This window comes from Neophocaena asiaeorientalis, unplaced genomic scaffold, assembly GCF_003031525.2.
Source record: "Neophocaena asiaeorientalis asiaeorientalis breed wild unplaced genomic scaffold, Neophocaena_asiaeorientalis_V1.1 scaffold43, whole genome shotgun sequence".
NCBI lineage: Eukaryota > Metazoa > Chordata > Mammalia > Artiodactyla > Phocoenidae > Neophocaena > Neophocaena asiaeorientalis.
The window spans coordinates 15,417,300-15,425,657 of record NW_020173674.1 but is presented as its reverse complement, the minus strand read 5'-3'; positions in this window follow the sequence as shown (position 1 = coordinate 15,425,657).

The following is an 8,358-nucleotide window of genomic DNA, read 5'->3' as shown; positions in this document are numbered from 1 at the left end:
CTTAAGGAGATGCTACTAGCTCGCTCGCCGCTCTGAGGGGATTCTACCAAGAGCCGCCCAAAGGCCTTTTCGATTCAAGGCGGGGCCAGGGAGGTGTCTGGACTCCCCGGGCTCCCGAGCCTAGGCTGAGAATTGGTGGGTCCAAGCTTTGGCCTAGGGGAGGGGGGTATGCAAAATTTTAGTGACAGATTAAAAAATATATAAAAAGACAAAACCAAAAACCTAACAGGTTTCGACATTCGGAGTCTGATGGGCCGCTAGCGTCCGGGTGCAGGCAAGTCGTTTGCACACTCGCGTGCGAATTTGGCGGTGCAGCTGCGAGTCTTCCCATTGGTGCCTTTTCCTCTGTTTCCAACCCCTTTTCCCTATTCTCGGTTCCTCCATGAAATTAACACACACACACACGCAGCAGTCATCCTGTGCTCGGCCACTTTCACGTCTCGTTAACTATTTCCCTTTCCTGTAAGGCACTGGGTAGGGATGAGGAGGGGCCCGTGTTCACTCAGACACTGGAGAACCCCCAGGCTGGGACAGTTTCCGAAGCTTTAGAACGCGGCCCCCTCCCCTCACCACTCCCCTCCTGGGAAGGAGCCGCGTGTGCCTCAGGTTGGTCTCCGCCCGGCCGAGGGGATTTTCTGCCTGGCACACCTGAGAATGTAGAGTTGGGAGACCAGCTGGCCGCGCCTCGTCACGCTGTCACCTGCTCACTGCTCGGGTGGGGGTGAGGCAGCCTCTAATCTCTGGCCTCTCTGTCCCCGACTGTAAACCGAATGGCTTGGATTTGATGGGTTGTGTGCGCCCCAGGGAAAAGAACGTTTACAGCGCGTCGAGTCCTTTCCACATGGCTAATCATCAACTGCACCTCACAACAACCGTGAGTGGTGGAAATCGGGGTCCCCAAATTTTCCAATGAGCAAACCGAGGCTCAGAGAGGTGCGGTCACCTGGCTGAGGTCACACAGCCGGGAAGTAGCAGCGCCTGCCTTGAAACCCAGGCTGAGGTTAGTCCCTCCGCAGACCTGGGATGGTGTTGCTGACAGCGAAAACGCACAGAACAGAGGAAACGGATCTCTGACTGCGGAATGACTCAGTTTGAAGGAGACCAGTAAGAGCAGCCCTCGATAAACTGCAGGGAAAAATCCGTGGATAGAGGACGTATCTCAAGGGAGGCTGGGAGTGGGGTGAAAGGTGAAGGGGCAGAGTAAAATGAGAGAGGGCCTGAGCGCCCTGAACCCGGGAATGTGGGTCAGAAGTCAATCTTCTGCACCTAAAAGTCTCCCTAAGAAAAAATATCTGGGGGGGGCTCGTGCTTCTACCCCCAACCTCATCTTAGCTAATCCTCACCCCCACCCCTCTCCCTTGGTATCTCTGCTCCTTGCTCTGCCGCCGACTGCGCGATCCCACATCTGGTTTCCATCGCGGCTTACCTTGAAGTGCTCGTTAATAAAGACATTCTGCAAACCGCGGCCAGGGGTGCGCAGGCCCGAACCCTTCCCCCGCCGCCCATGGGGACCCGCGCCTCTCTGGCTCGCAGACCTAAGCCAAATGAGGATCTTATAGATATTGAGTGCCTGTTGTGCCAAAAGCCATCCACAGGTCATTCCCTTGGGCCACCCCAACTATCTGGTGACGCTGGCCTCGTCCGTCATACCCATTTTCCAGATGGGTAGACTGAAACTCAAAGAAACGAACTAATTTTCCAACCTTGGAGAGCAAACAGTGAGTGAGCCTGCCGTCATCCCAAATGCTCCTGTTCAGCCCAAGTTTGTTTTAGTTCTCAGAATCTGCCAAGTTCTGGAATCCCCCAATCTCATCCCTGCGCTTTTGTCTTGCCAATAACTTGGTGTTCAGCGCAGAGTCTCTTCCTCCAGAAAGGCTTCCCATTTCTCCCAGCTGGGGCCGCATCTCCATCCTGGACTTCATGGTCGTCTGGTGGCCCGCTCGGTAGTCCGAGGTTTCGAGAGGGAAGTCTCTGCCCCGCCTGGCACCCCACAAATATTTATGGAATAAAATAGTAACGCCTGGGTTCCTTCCACTGCTCAGTGAGGCAGTTCCCAGCGTCTTTGGTTTCCTCTAGCCAAGGACAACCGGCTGCTCTCCCTCCCCCTCTTCATGAATCAAGAGACAAAATTAAGAGCATGCTGGCCTCTCCCGGGCTGCACAAGAACAGTGAGTTCTCTCAGAGTAGGGGCCAGGCCTGCCTTGTTCACCGCAGGGCTTGGCACATCCTAGGCACTCATAAAATGTGCACTGAACGAATGAATGAAAATGCCACGTGGTCCAGTCCGGGGTCTTAGAGGCGCATTTTTGCTAAGCTGTTCCAAGCTAGCAGGCTACTCTGGTCCCCTGCACCCTGAAGCTGCCTGCTAGCACCCAGAGGGTGTCTGCAATCCTTCTACTTCTCCCCCCATCCTCCCATTCCAGGCTTAGACACAAGGAGGAAACTAAGAGAAGCAAAATGCATGGGGCTGGGGGTCAACACCAAGGCAGGTACAATGGCAATTACAATGTTCTCCAGTAACTTCTGAGCTGCTCTCAATGTAAATTGCTGTTCTCAGTGCAAAAAGACAAAACAAAAAACAACCCTGCCGTGTTCCAGAAAGCTTTCTTTGAGCGTTGCTTCTTGCCATCTACCCACCCCATGCTTTTATGACCTGTTTAATTATGGCCTCATTATTTAACCTTTTCCTGGCCACCCCGGGGAGAATTTCAAAACCCGAGCCCTCAGGCGCAGACTTTGGCGTCCTCAGCCGGAATCCCTCCTGGTGCACCGAGGTCCTGGCCCTTGGAACCAGCAGGGGGTCCTTCTACCTTCCTACGAGGTACCTTAGAGATGAACTCAGAAAGAGTGACCGTGTGCCTGCAGGTGAGAAAGTGCATGTGGGTTTGCCTGTGACTGCGTGGGAACATTCTGGGTGCGTTGTTTTCCTCACAAAAATCGCTCCGGATCCCCCTCCTAAGTCCCTTCAAACATGTCTTTCCCCAGAGACGCTAAGTGTAGCTGGTTATTTCTCTGTGTGTTCAACCATTTGCTGATCCATCGGCCCATCCATCCCACCATCCATCCATCCCTCTGCCATAGCTGAAAGCTGACCCACTCTCACCCAGCTCCCCTGCAAGGGTGCAGGGCACCCTTTCAGCCAGAAGTGACATGGACGCCCCTCAAGCCCAGTTCTGCCCCGCCTTTGCTCTCCCAGTGCGTCATTTCTCTCTCAGCTAAGGTTCTCCCTGGCTCGCTGTTTGTCCCTCCACCATTGAAGTGCCAGGCAGTATCCCTACACTTCCGGTCACTTCACCGTACCAGAACAGTTGGGGGTGGCAGGCCCCTCTGCTTCAAGTCCTGCATCCCTACCCCCTGGCAGACACACCCCTGGCTGCCCCTTCTCTCTTGCTTTCGCATTGGCCCGCTGAAAGCAGATTCCCCCTTCTGTGGGCTCTGCACACAGCCTGGGAAGGGGGAAGGGGGATAGAAAGTCTTTCTTTGCCAAGGCCAAACGCCCAGTATCACCTCCTCTGGGAATCCTTCCTTCACCCCCTAGCTACTGCTCTGTCACATCTGCCTGGTTATTTCCTCCATAGCGTCTGTTCTTAGCTGACATTTTCTCCCACATTTGTTGACTTACTTGTTTTATTGTCTGTCTTCCTATGGGAATGCGAGTCCGTGGCTACACTCTCCTCAGTAGGAAATACAGTGCTCAGCACATAGCACTACTCGGTAAATATCTACAGAGCAAATGACTAAATAAGTGAATGAACGAATGGCTATCGGAGGAGCATTGCCCTAGGCTTGCAGAGTAACTGCTCAGTCCCTGTGGCTCAGGGCTGGAGCTCTTGAGGCTAAGGGTGTAGGACTGTGTTGGTTAGAAGGTCCCTGATGGAGAAGGGAGAGGCACAACAGACACTCCTTTATTTCAAAGGGAAGGACAGATTCGGAGCCACCCCCTTTGGTCTGAGTTCCCTCCAGCCCATCCCCCACTGCACTTTCTCTGTCTTGTACAAACAGTGGAGCTGCGGAGGGAGCGCAGACCCCCTTATCTGTTATGTGACTTCCTCTGACTGCCCCAAGTCTTGACTTCCAGTGTGAGTAAAACAGGGACCATACCTCAGTGAGTCGTGTACACTACTTGGTTTGCAGTTGCCACTCTGTAAATGCCAGGAGGCAACAAAGACTGCTCAGACTTTCGGGGCTGCTGAATGGGCATTTTGAACACCTGTAGAGGGGGCAGGAAGAGTCAAGAGATGAAGGGGGAAGGCTAGGGATCTTATACATCTTGGGCGGGAACGTTCCTGCTCTGCAGACCCCAGTACACAAACCTCACACTCCCGACACAACATAAACAAGCAATCATGTTTCGGACAACTGTTACAAGTCAGTTCTTGCACATTGAGATCTTTGCAGTCCTCGCAACAGCCCTATGGTGGTACTCTTATCCTCATTTTACAATGATTAAAAAATCGAAGCACAGAGAAGTGAAGCAATTGCTTACGGTCACACAGCAAAGCAGACGACTTGGAATTCGAACTCAGGTGATATGACGTCAGAACCCACGCTCCTCACCGCTGCGCGTTCTCAGACATCTCTGGGGCCCCGCGGGTCGAAAGGTTCCTGATTCCTCTCGGCCTGCAGGGCTCTCAGAGGAGCTCCCACTTCTCCAGTGCCGCAGTCGCGGGCGCGAGGGATTCGGGGCGCTCGCCAGCCTCGGCCGCGTACGCTGACCCACAGTGCCCTCCTGGGGCGGAGGACCACGGTGTAGCCCCGAGGTCCGCGCCAGCGTTCACCACCGGCATCCAGCCTTCAAGACTCTGCCCCGATCTCCCCGGAATGCGGACACCCAGGCACCTTCCCGAGTTTGGCTCCAGCACCCGCGGAGCTCCCGGGGCGGCCGCGCCCCTCGTGGGATGGAGCCCGGGAGGGAGGCACTCCCCGCCCAGGTTCTCCGAAGGCTCCGAGGCCGCGGCGAGTGCGGACGCACCACCCGGCAGGTCCGCTCCCAAGTGCTGCCCGCGGAAGGAGCGCGGCTCGCTTAGGCGTTTTGAGCCTAGGGAGGACCTCGCAGGGGAACAGCAGGTCCCGGGAGCGCCGAGTCGTCCGCCTTTCCTCCTTGCCCACGGCCCCCACCTCTCATTCGGACCAGTACCCCGAGTTATGTGCTTAGCGTTCGCGGAGTCTGGCCCCCGGTCGGCTCCGGGCTGGCGCACGCGGAGAGGCCTGAGAGGGACAGCGCCCACTCCACCCCGCCATTCTGTGCTTTATAAGGCCGCGGAGAAAGGGGGCCAAAAGGAAGTCTGCATGCAGGGGCATGTCTTCATTCATATGGGAAAAGCACGAACTCCCGAGATGCGGCTAAATGAGGCGTTCTAATGAGTTCTAGTCGCTCGCACGCTGTTCGGTCTTGAGGGTCAATGAAATACAAAGCCGGAGGGATGAAGGTTTTGAAAATGACCAACCCCGACGCTCCCGCCCGCCGGAACGCATACCTCCACCCCCCTTCCCCCGCCCCACGATGCCCTGCCGGGATCTGCCTCCCCGAGCTCCGGGCACCGCGGGCACCGGGTACCTTTCGGAGCAGGGCTGGGGGTCCGGTCCGAAGGCGCGGTCCAGGCGCGCGACGGAGCGTAGTTCCCTGTTCCCCACTTAACCCAAGGGCAAGGCAAAGCGCTCAGGGCGGGGAGAGAGAACTCAGAGGCCACAGCAGGCGAAACTGGGGTCGGGCGAGCCCCCTGGAAAACCCGGCTTGGCTGGAAAGCTCGTGAGGGGAGGCCTCCACATAGCCGGGGCGACCGCCTTAATCCTTGATCCGGAGAGGAAGTTGGGACCGGAAGTCCTCCTCTGGGGTCCGAGCCTGTGCACCCTTTGCATATCGGTTACAGCCCAGGAGAACACAGATAATTTACATCCACAGATAATTCCCAAACATCATTAGCCAAAACCCCAGCCAGGTGCTTGTATCGAAGCCCCCTGTCCCATCTTGTCTTCTGCCCTGTCCCTTCTCTCCTGGAAGCCGGCCCTCTAGGATTTCAGAAAGATCAGCCATGGGAAGGTGGAGGCCAAAACACACCACCTCACGTATACAGGAGTCCTGAGGCACCTCGTGGGCAGAAATGCAGCTTCAGTTTCTTGGGGTGCTTGCAGGGTGGAGAGGATGTGTCCTTGCTCAGCCTTAGTTCTAAGGAAACATATAGAAACTTTCTATCCATTTCTCGGCTGGGGAGATGGAGGCTTCAGTGATGGAGGGAAAGGAGTGTTGATGGCCAGCGGGATCTGAGGACTCCCTCACACTGTGTGTCTGCATGTGCCGGTTTCTGGGGAGTGCGTTCAAAACTTTCAACAGTCTCAAAGGGGATCCTGACCGCAGAGGGTTAAACTTCACTCATTTGGGCAGAGCTGATCCCTTGGTACAAAACAGGGCTCTTTCCAAAGCCCTCTCTGTTCCCTCAGACCTGGACTTTACCCCCTTCCTCTCCACATACCCTTTCCCTCTGCAACAGAGAGGCTTAAATGTCCAGGCTGGGACTGCTCAACTGACAGCTTAGAGCAGGGGTCCCCAACCCCCAGGCTGCAGACCGGGTACTGGTCCACAGACAGCAGTAGGCGAGCGAGCGAAGCTTCGTCTGCTGCTCTCCATTGCTCCCCATCACTCCATTACTGCCTGGACCATCCCCTTCCACCCGCCCCCCCGCGTCCACGGAAAAATTGTCTTCCACGAAACCGGTCCCTGGTGCTAAAAAAGTTGGGGACCTCTGGCCTAGAGGGTCTCTTCCAGGTCTAGTAAGGGGTGGTCTTCCCAACCTGCCACTCAGAAGACCAAGATGGAGCCAGGGAGAGGGAGAGGTGAATGGGGCAGGCTTCTGTGGCGGCAGGAAAGGTTTCTTGATTCTCCTTCTCTGGGGATCCTTGGGATCAGCCCGGAGCCCTTCCCCTCTGCCCCTCCTTTCCCCACTCCTCTGCTCTCCACCAATCCCCAGAGCCTGTTGGCATACCCGCACCCCCTCAGCGCCCTGAGCGTACTCTGCTGCTGTCACTGGGAGCAGAGTGGGGCCCCTAGTTCCCTTCTCTCTTCTCCCACAGCCCTGAGAGTCCCCCTCCCCTTAGGTTTCATTTGTCTACTTGTCCCCTCCCCCAGCCCCAAGAGTTCGTGGGCAGCCAGTGGCAGCTGTGTTGACTCCAATTCTAGCACTCCCCCCAGTGCTGTTCTCCTGGATGGTGGGAGGGGGCTTCCGGATTCTCTCTAGGACGGAGCTGGGCTCAGGAGTCTGTCTGTGGCAGTGGCGAGGCCTCTGGGGCTGGAAAAGGTGGGAGGAGGGAGGAGGCCACAAGGGGTCCCGATAGTCATTCCATGAGTGGTCAAGAGCCCAGCTTTAGAGTCAAGTTGGAATCCCACTTCTGCCACTTTTTGGCTGTGTAACATGGGCTCTGTGACTTCTTTCATGGGCCTCAGTTTCCTCTCCTGTAAAATGGGGATAATAATAGTACCTGCTTCATAGAATAGCTGCATACATTAAATGAGATCGTGCTCACTTTAGGTGTTTTCTGGTATCAGCAATAATGACTTCCTTTCCATATGGGATACTCTGCTATTTTAAACATTATAGCCCAGCCTTAAAGAACCAGAAATGACCAGTTGGGGTTCCTGCCCTTCAACCATTGCGAAGATGGGTCATGTTCATCCTCCAGACCACAGCTCCTCCCTGGTCAGGGTCTTTTAAGGCACCAGGAGTGAAAAGGCCAAAGGAATTTTCAGGCCCCATGGTCCAGCCCCTCCTGTTAGTTGGTACAGGCGAGGTAGAGGCTGTGTGTTGTGTTTTGGGGGGAGGCTACAGCGGAGAAGGGTGGCTGCTGACCTCCAGCTCCAGCTCTGCCCCACCTCAGTACTTTCAGCAGCAGTGCCTTCACAGACCTCGATTCTCTGTAAACTCACCACTGTCCTGTGGAGGAGGGTTTATGTCCCTGCTTTACAGGCAGGGAAATGGACGCCCCTTGCCCAAAGCACACTGTAGCAAGAGGTCAGGATGACCCTCGAGCTCGGGTCTCATGGTTCCCAGGCCTGGTATCTTTATCCCGGCATCCACAGTTCACTGGGGCCTCAAGGACCGCTTGGGGTCTGGCATCAGCATCCCCTGCCTGTACCTCCTCCCCCGCGTGCCCCACCACCTGCCTCCAGAGGGAGAGGTCCCAGCCCCAGCACCTGTCATAGGAGGCAGCCGGAGCACACATTGTGATCCACATAATCCCGAAGTTTGTGATTGGCAGGGAGGAGGGCTGGGAGGAGGGGAGGGGGAAGGGGAAGGCGGGAGAGATATACTTCTTGAGTAACCTTAGATGCCCAAGACAGAAGGAGAGACTGCTATAAATGGCGCT